A 15,831-nucleotide genomic window follows, 5' to 3' on the forward strand; every position below is an offset into this window, starting at 1 on the left:
TGCGAGTTGGGAGAAGCTGAGCCGAGGAGCAGGCTCTTGTCCCGAACTCTGAAGCATTTTGCAGCAGGTCAGTGATATTGTTAACCCTCTACCAGGGAAGCCTGGGCAATGCTGATTATAGCCAGGGGAAATTGGGAGGGAAAAATAACTTCTTCTGTTTTAATTGTATGCTTTGAATGTTGTTTTGATTTTAGCCAAACTGTTCTAGTTAAATTGTCTCAATTAGTCTGATTCACCAACTTTTCTTTAAATGTAGTAATGGGGAAAGAGTCATTTATGTTTTGCTAGTCTCAGTTTTGTACTTTCTTGTAGCAGGGTTTGTTTTAAATCGATGCACGTAACGGAGTGGTTGGCTAATCAGTTAGCTGGTGGCCAGCAGTGATTTCAGCAGAGGAAGGGGCTGCCTGGACTCCAGTGGAAGATTCCTACAAGCAAATGGAGGGAAGATGTTTTAGACTCAGCAGACTGTACAGATTTGGTGACCAAAGACTCTGAGACTTCAGTGAACTCAACCTAAGCTTTTGGGAACTCTCAGTTTCTTCTCACTGAAATTCTGTGGGGACTGAACTGTTCAGATTTTAATTTGTTTTCCTTATTTATGTTTACGTATAACTGTGGTGATAATGGCTGTGGATTATAAAATAGCCATGTCATGCTGTGAACATTAGATTACTATTTGTGTCTTTGTCATAAGATTTGATAAAGTTGTTTAATTAAATTCATTTTTTAAATTCTTTTGGGACTTGAATGTGGGGAGGTTGCCCCTGTGCAATCCTTGCTGAAAAGCCTTAGAACTCTGGGTCTCCCGCTACTTTTCTATGGCAGTTGGGTTTTATTTTTTTAGGCACTGGAGAAGGGCAATGAAGTGAACTCTAGCCCCCCCAAGGTTACTCACTATCAACAAAATAACCTCAGAATCCCTGTATTATCTCCAGCCGGTGAGGTTCCATGGATGAAAAGGAAAAGCATCAACATGGAGCAGTCTGAAGAAGCTGGGAAGAGAATGGCTTGTGGGAGGCAGGGCATCAGCCTGCACTATGTGATATAGGGACCCAGCAGGAAACACACCAGATAAATTCCATTGCTGTGTTGTGGAAGCGGTTCCAACAAAGAATGTGGGCAAGAATCCAGAGGAGAGGTATCAGATTTATGTCTGTGAGTCTGCACAGGACACACCTAACAGAACTATCCACAGGCAAAGAAAGATGCTCAAGTTGCATCCCGGTGTCTGCCCAGGGGAGAAGCCTTATAAATGCAGTGAGTGCAGCAAAACATTTCCAGCAGCAGAAGATCCTGAAGGTTCATCAGATTGTGCCCACAGGGGAGAGGCCACACCAGTGCAGTGTGGGAAGAGCTACCGGCATAAACAGATGCTTCCGACACACCAGCACTTGCACACGGGGGAGTGGCCATATGCCTGTGCTCAGTGTGGGAAGAGCTTCTGGCACAGGAAGATTCTGCTGAAGCACCAGACGATCCACATGGGGATCCCTGCACCGACTGTGGGCAGAGCTTCTGGCAAAAGGAGATGCTGATCATCCACCAGTGTATCCACCCCGAGGAGCGGTCCCACGCCTGCCTATGCTGCAGGAAGAGCTTCTGCCAGAAGAGCGGCTTGAACAAGCACCAGAGTGTCCACGGGGGGGGGGGGAGGAGGGGAACGTGGTCCTGCCGTGTGCCCAGGGTGAGAGGGACCAGGTCGGCAAAACGCAGGGATCCCGATACACCAGACCCCCTATCGATGCCCTGAGTGCAGCCAGGGGCGGCGAGTTGTATGGGCCCTTGGTGCCCATGCTGTACCAATATTCAGTGCACAGGGGCCCGGCTCCACTCAAGTTCAGGGCCGGGTCTCTCCCCCGGCCCTGGCTGCAGCCCCAGGGCCATTTAAAAGGGCCTGGAGGCCCCCGCCACCACCACCGGCAGCACAGCAGGACTAAAGCGGCTTCCTGCCTGCCCGCTCCGCTTCCGAATCTGGAAGCAGCTGCCGGCACATCCCTTCACTGCGGCCCCTGGGTGGGGTGGTGTCATCTCCGCACGCTGCCCCTGCCCCGAGCGTCCCTGCCCCAAGCACCCCTGTGGCCAATGGGAGCTGTGGGGGCAGTGCCTGCAGGCAGAGGTGCACGGAGAGCCACCTGCCTAGGAGCTGCTGCCAAAGGAGGATGTGGGTCACTTACAGGAGCCCCCCCAGGTAAGCGCTGCACCCCTCACCCTCTCCTGCACCTGCATCCCCTACCCCAGCCTAGAGCCTGCACCCCACATCCAAGCTCCCTCCCAGAGCCCGACCCCTCACCAGCACCCAACCTCCTTCATAGAGCCTGCACCCCAATCCGCTGCCCCAGCCCAGAGCCCGCACCCCACACCCAAACTCCCTCCCAGAGCCTGAGGCAGGTGGCGGGGATGGGACTTTGACCCGTTCTGGGCATCACCAAAAATTCTACAAATCTGCCACCCCTGAGTGTAGCATAGACTTGGGTCTGAGAATCTACCAGGGGACATGATACATCACTACAGTTACGACAAGAGGGGCTTGGGAATGTCGGAGAAACACTCAGTTTTCACTTTTTGGTTGGGTACAGCTGTGACGTTGTGCAGTCTATATGGTTTTATAAAAACTAGATAATAAGTCAATATAATGTAACTGGGATAGTTTTAGAGAAAATACGGTAATAAGTGAATGTAACGTAACTGGGATATGCTTCATGCAAAAGGTCTCTTGTAAGGTATCATTACAAAGATTATAATCTACTGAGTATGGTCATCTGATTTGTATAAATGTACCACTCTTGTATCTAAAACTAGAAATATAAAATGTAACTCTGAGGGCCTATTGTAATTATGTAAAGTGTGGGCCATTAATGATGGTTTGGAATCTTGATGACTCCCATTGTCTGCAGATGGCTGTTTACCTGTGAGTCTCCCTGTATATGTGTGTGCTGGCAAGTGAGTAATGAAGTCTTGCAGTGACATGTGATCATGTCACCTGAACTGGAATCCATCTTTAACCTGGTGCTTTTCCAGTGAGGGGGGGGTGGAAACCCAGAGGGACAAAGGGTTCCCGCCTTATGCAAAAGATATATAAAGGGGTGGAAGAGAAGAGAGAGGGAGAGAAGAGCCATCATGAAGAATCCCCTAGCTATCACCTGAGCTGCAACAAGAGCTGCACCAGGGGAAAGAATTGTGCCCAGGCCTGGAAGGTGTCCAGTCTGAGAAAAAACTTACTGAAGCATCTCTGAGGGTGAGATTATCTGTATTCAGTTTGATTAGGCATAGATTTGCGCATTTTATTTTATTTTGCTTGTGACTTACTTTGTTCTGTCTGTTACTACTTGGAACCACTTAAATCCTACTGTCTGTATTTAATAAAATCACTTTTTATTTAGTAATTTACTCAGAGTATGTATTAATACTTGGGGGAGCAAACAACTGTGCATATCTCTCTATCAGTGTTATAGAGGGCGAACAATTTATGAGTTTGCCCTACATAAGCTTTATGCAGGGCAAAACAGATTTATCTGGGTTTAGACCCCATTGGGAGTTGGGCATGTGAGTGCTAAAGACAAGCACACTCCTGTGAGCTGTTTTCAGGTAAACTTGCAGCTTTGGGACAAGTGATACAGACCCTGGGTCTGTGTTGAAGGGGACTGGGGTGTCTAATTCAGCAAGACAGGGTGCTGGAGTCCTGAGCTGGCAGGGAAAACAGAAGCAGGGGTAGTCTTGGCACATGGGGTGGCAGCTCCCAAGGGGGTTTCTGTGATCCAACCCGTCACAACAGCAAAGTCAGATACTTTATTTTTTAAGCAATTCCATAGAGGGAGAGTGCACTAGGACACAGGGTTTCCCCCTCCTAGGCACATCTTTTTACAGGTAAACAATTACAGCAAGCATTTATACCTTTTGTTACAGACAATAATGAGCAACAGCTGCATTTTGTTTGTACATAAGTTATTTTGATATTTTATTTTGTTTTTACTTTTAGTTAGACTACAGTCTACATTTCATATTTAACACAAGGTTGCAACAACTTTACAGTTTTTTTTATTCACCTTACACAATCCTTGCTTTTACAAATTTTGCGTTATTAGGGTTATAGCTACCCTGACTTTTGCTTACAGAGGTGATTGTTTGCATTGAAATCCCCTTCCAATCCCTGTCAGTTCTTGCTCTACTTCCACAGGAAGAAGCCAAAGCCGATCAGGCCACAGGAACGCCATGCAGTGGAGAGGCCCTTCAGAAGCACAGAATGTGGAAAAAGCTTCAAGCACAACGACCACCTGCTGAGCCACCAGCCAACCCATGCCCTAGGGAGCCTCTATGTATCCAGCCAGTGCGGAAAGAGCTTCAGCCGGTGGTTACATCTGACAGCACACGAGAAAATCCACACTGCAGAGAATCAGATTAAATGCACTGACTGTGGGTAAAGTCGGCTCCTGGGAGAAGAGCCCCATCACATGCTCAGAGTCAGGGCAGGAGAAAGAACACTGTGTCAGTGATGGAGGGACATCTTAGCAAGAGAATGACACAGGAGGGAGACTCCACAGGGGTCTATTTACATGCAAAAAATCTCAGAAACAGATTGTGTTTGAACATCCCTGTTCTGGCCAAGCTGTGCTCAGCACCATAGGCGTTGACTTCCCCTCTTTCCCCTGGGTGCTTGACCCCTGCTCTGCCCCCACTCCACCTCTTCCATGAGGCCCCACCTCTTCCCCACCTCCTCTCCTGAGCGTGCCACATTCCCACTCCTCCTCCCCCGACCCCAAGCTTGCTAACGCTGCCAAACAGCTGTCCAATCACCCAGAGCAACTCCAAGGCTCAGTGTTCCCAACATTGCTCCCTTCTTTTTTCCTGTGCGCACACACACAAAAAAGATCCAGAATGTCTCCCCTATCCCCTGGCCCCAGCCACCTCCCACCACAGCCACAACTTTGGTCTTTATTTAAAAAGATTAAACTTTATAAAGCATTGAGGTACCTTAACGGGTAAATGCTAAATACCAAAGCCAAACACCACTAGTTATCTGTGTCTAGCAAAAACAGCTTGGCCTAAAAACCTGATCTGTTCCATTCTTTTAATCACATAAGCACTGATGTGTCTGACTAGTTTGGACTTGTTTAGTGGGAAAACTATATTGTCTTAACAATGTTTTGAAGGTTATAACAAATGAACACCAATAAATGCAATCTGAGCAAGGGAAAAAAGTATTATATTCAGTATGAAATGAGGAGGGGAGAGTTGACAATACGCAGCCAGACCCCTGGAACTTGAAAAATTAGCCAGCTATGAGACAATGATAGGTGACTGTATCCTTTGCAAATAAGCCTGTGTGTGGTTTTGTGTGTTTTTTTGGGATTTTTTTTTATCAGTGCTAAAATAAAAGTAAAACTGAAAAGCCACAAATTTGGTTTATATTTTTCTGTCTCCCTTGATGAGGGAGGAACCAGGTATTTAAAAATCTGAAGTCCACATAATGCTTGCTCTTGTGGAAAAAGAAGAGAGGAAAAACTAAAATGGTTTAAAAATTCCTCAACCCTATTTATCTGATGCCTTTTCTCTCTAAAGAGCTCCCCCATCCTTTCCATTAAATAATCAAGGCCTTAATGGTTTGTTCTGTCATTGTCCTGATGTAGCTCTAGTCATCCACTCAGGGAAAAGAGAAACAATATTATGTGACTCACATGACTAATCACATAGCAGAAATGACAAATACATGAATATTTGTAACCATCACTTTGTGAGAAAGTCACAGACTAACAAATGTTTGCAAAACGGTATTCCTTGAACAGTATTTAAAAAAAGTTTCTCTACTTATCACACCACTCCCATCTGTTGCACTTTCTGCCACAGTGCCACCTGTGGATCTCCACCTGTTCTATCTATGTGCCTGGAACTTGTGTTCATCATTCTGAGCTTTCCCCAAGACTGATTGTACGTATGCCCACTGACGCCAACCCCTAGAGCTGATGGTGAAAGTAAGAAAGTGCAAAGCAGTATCCACTACTGCCTGTGTGAAAATAACCCCCTCCTTTGATAGGTGATACTCAAGTTCTTAATCAAAGTTTGATTCTTAATTAGTGTTCTGAGCTTCTTGTTTGCAGGATGAAGCTAGTTCGTTAATCCCAGAGTCACATTTTACTTAAACATTTACCCTTTTAGAATTTTGAGGAAATTACACAAATGCATAATGTTGGAATATATATTTAGTAGGATGCACTCTAACATGATATCCTCAGACCTTTCCCATCCATGCAGTAATATTCTCAGTTTTGTAACTTTAAATGAAAGATTCAAATGGATTTTTTGTGGTATTATTTAAAAACAAACCAAAACCAATTCATCTTAAATCTACAAAACAAGAGTTTTACAAACCAGGAGTGTTTATTTAGATCCTTAAAACCTCACATATTTACACAATATATATTTACACACACACAGATACATACATATGCTTTTTCTTAACATTCCTTGCACTGCTGTTATTTTTTTACACAACTGTACTCCGATTACACTCCCATCTTGTACAATCAGAGACAGTCAAGTTAAGTTACAATAGAAACTCCTTATGTTCCTTTAATGATTTTGATTAACTCGTCCAGTAGTCAAATAATATAGATCAGAGTATCTGGCTGCTTGCTGCCTGCAGCAGTCCTTTACAGACCATTTCTGTGGGAAAAGGGCCCATTTCCCCTCAGAATAGCTATAAAGGATCCTGGGGACAAAAACAGTGGTGGTAGTAGCCACCTGACCCCCTTGTGTAGTTTGTTAACTACCAAGATTTTACCCATTGTGACTGTACTGAGTTGCACATATAATTACATTTACATAACTAGGTTTTATCATCAAACCAAAAAACTTCCTTCTTGTAACACCATGTGACAATGTAGGGACTTACCACCACGGCACCTCCTACTGGTAGTCTCAGGGAATTGGTTCAATCCAGTAGAGCGCCCCTTTCTGGTGGCATCCTGTCTGTCATCTCGCCTTTGGTTGGCGTGTGGACCCGCGTTGCTCCCAACGCACAGTGTCCTCTTCTGGAACACTGTCCTCCGACAGTGTCCCTTTGTCCATTCACACCCCCTTCCAGGGGCTGGGTGACCCACAGTCCTACACCTCCAAGTCCGATCCCTACAGTCCAGGATCTGGTGTAGTTTCGGCTGGGTGTACTGCCAAGGGGAACAAAGGTGGGGGGGGACCCAGGCCTGCCCACTACCCTTGAGTCCCGGTCCAGAGGCCCTCTAGCAACAGCCTCGCTGTCCTCCTTCCTCCTCTGTCTGTTCCTCTGGACCGCTTCCCCAACAGCCCTTCTTCCCGCTAGGCCCTTTCCTTCAAGGTCTGCTGCCTGGCAGGCTACAGAGTAGGACCGTCTCCCGCTCTCCAAGGCTGGCCTGCACTGTGCTGTCCGTGGTGCTGGCCTCCCAGCTCTGGAGACAGACCTTCCCCTCTGAAGGCCTGGGACAGACTGACTGCTCTCTCCCTGAGCAGTCTTTTATATGGCTGAGCGTGGCCCTGATTGGCTGTCCCCAACCTGGCCTCTGATTGGTCGCAACAAGCCCTTCTCTTATTGGCTGCCAGGATGTGCAGGCACCCGGGCCTGCCACAGCCCACACTCTCCAGGCGTGGGGCAGCCGCCTCACCACACACCACAACTGTTACTCTTTACCATCTTCACAACCATTACCTTTTAACATTTCCACAACTCACAACCATTTACTTCCCTCAAAATTCCCCCCACACTCTATAGTATTAATTTCTGCAAACAACTGCCTTTTACCCTGTGCTGCCTTTACCTCGGGATTGTTCAGAAAGGCAGTATAAAACTTTTAGTTCCATGGTCACCCCTGGATCTTTTACTCTAAAAATTTCAACGGAATCCAGCAGACTTCTGTTATGCTTTGTCCAAAAAACATTTCACATGAATATCTAAACTACCCTCCATTAAAACTTCAGAAAAACCAAAAGAGTACAGGCTAACAGCAGAAAATTAAGCAAACTGAGGAGGAGAAGAAAAAGAAGAAAAGGTATAGTTAGCTCTGAGCAAAGGGTAGGGCTCCCTAAGTTTAAACAGTTGGGAATCCTTCCCCCCAGGTTTTTATCCTGGCTCTAGGAGAAGAGTGGGGGTTGTTACTTGCTCCTGAAAACCCTACGGTTTTTCACTTTGAAACTTTTTTTTCTCTACTCCCCCAGGACCAAGTCCCAGCTCCTGTCTCTAAAGCTGGTCTGTTAACTCTGCTTTTGACTCTAAACCCTGTTGTGCCAAATCATCTTTAACCACCCCTAACTCTAATTTACAATCCTCCAGTAGCCTTCGCTGGAGTACCACCTAACTTGAAAGATTACTGGCAACTTCCCATAATGCTGCCTTTACTTCAAACCTCTCACAAGTGGATTTAAGTGCCTCCTTTCCCTGGAAGGCATCCTGTCCCCATGAGCATGGACCTCCTTCTGCTACCCATTGACCAAGGAGGGTGAGCTCCTCAGCCAGCCCCCATCCCTCTGGGTCCCCTAACACTGCTCCCATTTCCTTTTTAATCTCATCCCAGGTTGACCCCCACACCTGGAATGGGCCCGGATTCTTCTGTAAAAAATCCATTACCCCGGCTTGCCAGAACCTGCAACTACCATCATGAGAGCCTGCCATACCCTAAGCAGCTGTGCGGACAGTTGGGGAGGGGGACTTACCTGGCTGCCACTCACCTATCCAGCATGATGCATCTGAGTCACGGCACCAAGATGTTAGAGGGCTTTCCCTTCACCCTCCCACTTCTGCTTTCTGTCTGCGTGACAAGAACTAGGGAAGACCAGAAGTCCGAAGTGCAGACAATGCGATGTTTAAAATATACGCATTTACAGGTAGGCCTGAATATCTATATTCTAACAGAAATAACCACTGGTTTGGGGGGGATCATATTTCCCCTTCTTTGCTGTTTTCCCTGATTGAGCAATCTCAGTGTGGTCCCCGTAGGCACCCCAGTCACACCAGGTGCTTGCGCTAACCACTGGGCTAAAAGTTATAAAGTGGGAGCTGGCAGCAGCAGCTCCTGTTGTGGTGCAGAAAGGCAGGTGCCTAACTCATCATTACAAGGAACTACTTAAGCAGCTGAGCTGCCTGACCCCAGGAGAGGAGTTCCCGGTTGTGGGTCGCTAGCAGAGAGAGATGCCTCCCTGCAGCCTGGACCTAGACACCTCACTGTGCGAGAGGGGCAGGGCTCTGGATACAGCATCTCCCACTGACCAGCTCAGGTGGCTCCCAGCCCAGCGTGCTGGCTCTGTCGATCCCATTCTAAGGCACCACTCTCTCCCCCTGCATTGTACAGGGAGCTGGGGGATGCACTAGGTCTTTGTGGGTCCCAGTTCTGTTCCAGTGATTTTCTAGGCCCCTCAGAGTCAGGCACTGTGATGCTGAGCATTGCAACGCCTAAGTCCCTTTGTGAATCCAAGCCTGCGTCTCCTCCTGCTGCCGCAGTCAGTGCCTCTCATTTCCCACACAGAGCTGTGCTTAGCCAGCCACGATGCCCATGTCTGGGGGTCCCAGTCATGTGCTGGCTGTTCTGGTGCTGGGGCTGGCTGCCCCGGCACATCTGTCAGGCACCTACCCTGTAACTCCTGCTCCTCTTCTCTGACTTCTGCATTGTACCACCTCTGAATTGTAACACTTCTGGGGCCCTGCCCCCTGGGTGGGGGAACGGCCCTGCAGGGCGAGGAATCCTGTCAGGTGGGCCTGGGTCAGATCCACATCCCTGGGTCCAGGCTCTCCTCAGGGTGGGAAAGGCCCAGAGCCCTGAACTGGCCCAGATCCAGAGGTGTGACACTGGGCTGGGCCCCTCAGGCAAACCCCAGAGTGCAATGGCCTCCACAGGGCCCTGGCTGTCTCCCCAGCAGGAGTCCAAGTGGCTGCAGCCTGGGGACTAGGCAGAGGCCATTTGGATCGACAGCTGAGCCCTGCCCCCCCCCCCCCACCCCACACACTAATCAGATGCTTTGAGGGTGGAACCATAGGGGACGGAGCCATGCTGTGAGACCACGTAAAATGCTTCCACTCACTGCAGGAGCATCTCCTTGTGGCCAGGTGTGGCATAGCAGCTGTCTCCTCATGTGGGACTCCCTGCTGACGGTCGCTCTATCACTGTGTTGGCCTCTCTTCAGGTAGCTTGGCCCTCTGGTCAGGTCACACTTTAGTCCAACCCAGCTATAGTCCAGTGACCTAAGAGTAGGTCTGTCTGCCTGTCTCTGGGCTCCATGGTCTTTACAACCCTTCACGGGGTTTCATCCCACCTACCTTGAGGGCTGGTAGGGCAAGCCGGGTCCTCCCTCTGCTCTGGGTTCCAGCTACAGGGACCCTATAGCTGGTAGTCAAGGTATACTCCCTCAGACTCCTTGCTGCTTCTCTGGACCCCTTCTTACCTCTTCTATCCTCCAGAGAGTGATTACCGACTCTTTCTGCAGCCCCATTCTGCTATAAACCTCCTTGCTTTATAGTCACCACTATAAAGCTCCTCCTCAGCTGTGCTTCATTATCAGTTAAGCCTCTTTCTCTCTCTCTTGCAGGGACCCCCAGATATCTTAGTAGGCCTCTCAGGCCCACATTAGAATAATAGAATCATAGAAATATAGGACTGGAAGGGACCTTAATAGGTCACCTAGTCCAGTCCTCTGCACTGAGGCAGGACTAAGTATTATCTAGACCATTCCTGAGGTGTGTTTGTCTAACCTGCTCTTAAAAACCCCCAATGATGCAGATTCCACATCCTCCCTGGGCAAGTTATTCCAGTGCTTATGCTTACAGTTATGAAGTTTTTCCTAATGTCCAACCTAAATCTCCCTTGCTGCAATTTAAGCCCATTGCTTCTTGTCCTGTCCTCAGTGGTTAAGAACAATTTATCATCCTCCTCTTTATAACAATCTTTTATGGACTTGAGAAGACTGGGGGGATGGGACATGATAACAGTTCTCTTCTCCAGACAAGAGAAACCCAATTTTTCCAATCATCCCTCCTGGGTCAAACCCTGCTCACTATCCCTCTAACCTGGAACATATGGCAGGGGCTCTGGGGTGAGGAGGAAATAGAAAAAGAAATAATACCACAGGTAAAATTAAGGGTTTTAATTTTTAAGTATTTATATTGTTCTGTTGTGTGCATGTCTGCATTGGCCAAATTGCCAGCCATAAATTTTTTTTTGTTCCAAGTTTTGGTTGTTAATGAACATACACAACAATCAATTCATGAAATCATTATCCGAAAGACTGACAAAGTCAGTTGCACTCTGGACCCACCCACCACACCCGTGGTAAAGGAAACTGTAGCAGAGAGAGCCTGAAGCACTGGGCCTTGTGTACAGTCCGAGGCCTGAACCAGAGGCTGTGAACCAAAGTTAGGCCATGTATTAAAGTAGCCGTTTACAAGTTCACTGTGTGACCTTGGCAAAAGTATTGCTAGCATAGCTAGAATACAAACACCCCTAAGAACATACTGGGTATGGGGGAGTACCTGTGCCCTGCTGCTGACACAACCAACAACTCAGCACTGAAATGAGGCATGCTGGATCCCTTGAGGTACATGCACCTCTTTCCTTTGCTCACGCACCTGGGGAGACTCAGGCTCAGATCTCCTCATTTCACACTCACAGCCCTATCAAACTGCTCCAACTAATGCTTCCACCTTTCAGTACGGCTACCCCTCACACAGCATATTCCTAGCAGGGTCCCTCAGGGATCGGTTCTTGGCCTTACGTTATTTAACATTTTTATTAGTGACCTGAAAGAAAACATAAAATCATCCCTGATAAAGTGTGCAGATGACACAAAGAGAGAGGGTGTGGGAAATAATGCAGAGGACAGGTCACTGATTCAGAACACTCTGGATTGCTTGGGGAACTGGACGCAGGCAAACAATATACATTTTAATACAGCCAAATGTAAATGTATACATCTAATAGCAAAGCATGTAGGTCAAACTTACAGGCTGAGGGATTCTCTCCCGGGAAGCAGTGACTCCGAAAAAGCTATGGGAGTCATGGTGCATAATCAGCTGAACATGAGCTCCCAGGCTGACACTGTGGCCAAAAGTTCTAATGTGATCTTGGGATCCATAAACAGAGGAATGTTGAGTAGGGGCAGAGGGGTTATTTTACCTCTGTATCTGGCACTGCTGGAATCCTGGGTCCTATTCTGGTGTTCACAGTTCAAGAAGGATGTTGAAAAGCTTGTAACCAACAACACTTAAGGCAACTACTTAGGGAAATGGATTGGGCTAACATACTTAGAGAGCTAAAGGCAGATGAGGCCTGGGATTATTTCAAGCTGAAGTTGCACGAGCTGTCCGAGGCCTGCATCCCGAGAAAGGGGAAACGGTTAGTAGGCAGGAGAATTAGACCTAGCTGGATGAGCGGGCGTCTCAAAGGGGCGATTAAGAAAAAACAGAAAGCGTACAAAGAATGGAAGAGGGGGCAGATCGGTAAGGAAACCTACCTTATTGAGGTCAGAGCATGTAGGGATGCGGTGAGAAAGGCTAAAAGCCGTGTAGAGTTGGACCTCGCGAGGGGAATTAAATCCAATAGTAAGAGGTTTTATAGCCATATAAATAGGAAGAAAACAAAGAAAGAGGAAGTGGGACCGCTGAAGCATGTAAATGGAGTGGAGATTAAGGATAATCTAGGCATGGCACAATATCTAAATGAATATTTTGCGTCAGTATTTAATAAGGCTAATGAAGGGTTTAGGAATAGAGGGAGCGGGACAGAGGGGAATAAAGGAGGGGCGATTGACATTACAGTATCAGAGGTGGAAGCCAAGCTTGACCAGCTAAATGGGACTAAATCGGGCGGACCGGATGATCTCCATCCTAGAATATTGAAGGAGCTGGCGCGAGAAATTGCAAGCCCCTTGGCGATAATTTTTAATAAATCTGTAAACTCGGGGGTGGTACCGATGGACTGGAAAATAGCTAATGTGGTTCCTATTTTTAAGAAGGGGAAAAAAAGTGACCCGGGTAACTACAGACCTGTTAGTTTAACTTCTGTAGTATGCAAGGTCTTGGAAAAAATTTTGAAGGAAAAAGTAGTTGAGGACCTTGAGGTGAATGGCAATTGGGACAAATTACAACATGGGTTTACGAAAGGCAGATCGTGCCAAACCAACTTGATCTCCTTCTTTGAGAAAGTAACAGACCTTCTAGATAAAGGAAATGCGGTGGATCTAATTTACCTCGATTTTAGTAAAGCGTTTGATACTGTCCCGCACGAGGAATTATTGGTTAAATTGGAAAAGATGGGGATCGATATTAAATTCCAGAGGTGGATAAAAAACTGGTTAAAGGGGAGACTGCAACGGGTAGTACTGAAAGGTGAACTGTCGGGTTGGACGGAGGTCACCAGTGGGGTTCCTCAAGGTTCGGTTTTGGGTCCGATTTTATTCAATCTATTCGTTACTGACCTCGGAACCGAATGTAGGAGTGGGCTGATAAAGTTTGCGGATGACACAAAGTTGGGAGGTATTGCCAATTCAGAGGAGGATAGGGATATTCTGCAGGGAGACTTGGATGACCTTGTAAATTGGAGTAAAAATAATAGGATGAGATTTAATAGTGAGAAGTGTAAGGTGATGCATTTAGGGATGACTAATAAGAATTTTAGTTATAAGTTAGGGACGCATAGGTTGGAAGTGACGGAGGAGGAGAAGGACCTCGGAGTCCTGGTTGATCGTAGGATGACTATGAGTCGGCAATGTGACGTGGCTGTGAAAAAAGCTAATGCGATTTTGGGATGCGTCAGGCGAGGTATTTCTAGTAGGGACAGGGAGGTGCTGCTTCCGTTATACAAGGCGCTGGTGAGACCTCATTTGGAGTACTGTGTGCAGTTCTGGTCTCCTATGTTTAAAAAGGATGAACTCAAACTGGAACGGGTACAGAGAAGGGCCACTAGGATGATCCGAGGAATGGAAAACCTTTCCTATGAAAGGAGACTCGAGGAGCTCGGTTTGTTTAGCCTAACCAAAAGAAGGCTGAGGGGGGATATGATTGCTATCTTTAAATATATCAAAGGGATTAATACCAAGGAGGGAGAGGAATTATTTCAGCTCAGTAGTAATGTGGACACGAGAACGAATGGATATAAACTGGCCGTGGGGAAGTTTAGGCTTGAAATTAGAAGAAGGTTTCTAACCGTCAGAGGGGTGAAATTTTGGAACAGCCTTCCGAGGGAAACGGTGGAGGCGAAAGACCTTTCTGACTTCAAGATTAGGCTTGATAAGTTTATGGAGGGAATGGTTTGAAGGGATAACGTGATTTTAGTCAATTAGGCATTAACGTGCCATCGCGGGTAAAATGAGGATCCGGCTGTAGAATCTTGCCTGTATGCTCGGGGTACTGCTGATCGCCATATTTGGGGTCGGGAAGGAATTTTCCTCCAGGGTAGATTGGCAGAGGCCCTGGAGGTTTTTCGCCTTTCTCCGCAGCATAGGGCAGGGCTCGCAGGCTGGAATATTCTGTTGTGGGTGGGTCAGCTTTTGTGGCCTGCATCATGCGGGAGGTCAGACTAGATGACCATATTGGTCCCTTCTGACCTTAAAGTCTATGAGTCTATGAGTCTATGAACACTTCCCAGGGCTTCTCCCCAATGGTCCAATTCCTGCCCATGTCAGCAATCAGCCACAGAAGCTTGCTCCAGTCCTGTGCCTTCCAGATATCTCCCCTCCCCACCCCAGTTTCCTCCTCATCTTGCAGGAACCTTCCAGCTCCCTACAGGCCTCTCCACTATTCCAATAATAACAACAACTGCTAAGTTCTTCCCTCTCTATCTGCAGGCCCCTTCTGCTCCAGACTTCCTCTCTTTATAGAGCCACTCCCCAGCTGGGATTCATCTTTAATTAGGCCTGGCCCATCCTCCAGGTGCAACCAGGTGCCTGCTGCTTTAATTTAGATGGACTAAAGGGGTCAAAAGAGTTAAAGGTGTTAACATGAGCCAGTCACTGTCCGACATTAAGCAGTGTTAAACAAGGTTTGGGGTTTAGTATACAGAGACCTCCGCCTGCTTAGCACCATGACAAACACACTAGGAAACTCATACTAAAGATTAGAAATTTATTAACTGAAACACACAAAAACAAAATGATTAAAACAAGGCAAAAAACTGGAATTGAGTGCAAAACAACCTAAATTAAAACCTATCAAGATCCCTTTTTGGAGATGCTGAATATTGGTTAAAGTCTTTTATTTTGACAAACAGTCCTCCTTGGTGGGGAAGATGGCGTTGGTTCCTTTTAATTTTGAGTCAGGAATGATAGGCACTTTCCTGCTTTAGACAAAACAGACAAGAGAAAAGAGAGAAGAGATTTAATCTGGCCCTGAAGCTCTAGCCAGGGACCAGGGTCTGGGGCTTGCCCCACTCCGAGCATGCCATGGCCGGGAACTGCGGCCAATGGGAGCTGCAGGGGTGGAGCCTGCGGATGGGGCAGCGCGCAGAGCCACCTGGCAGTGCCTCCATGTAGGAGCCGGAGGGGGGACATGCCGCTGCTTCTGGGAGCTGCTTGAGGTAAGCGGCGCCCGGAGCCTGCACCCCTGCCCTCCTCCCGCACCCCGACCCCCTGCCCCAGCCCTGATCCCCCTCCCACCCTCCAAACCCCTCTGTCCCAGCCCGGAGCACCCTCCTGCACCCCCAACCCCTCATCCCCAGCCCCACCACAGAGCCTGCACCCCCAGCTGGAGCCCTCACCCCCCCCACACACACACCAACCCCCTGTCCAGCCCGGAGCCCCAGCCCACACCTGAACTCCTCATTTCTGGCCCCACCCCAGAGCCCACACCCCCAGCCAGAACCCTCACCCCCTCCCGCACTCCAACCCCCA

The sequence above is a fragment of the Emys orbicularis genome, chromosome 2 (assembly GCF_028017835.1).
Source record: "Emys orbicularis isolate rEmyOrb1 chromosome 2, rEmyOrb1.hap1, whole genome shotgun sequence".
Lineage (NCBI taxonomy): Eukaryota > Metazoa > Chordata > Testudines > Emydidae > Emys > Emys orbicularis.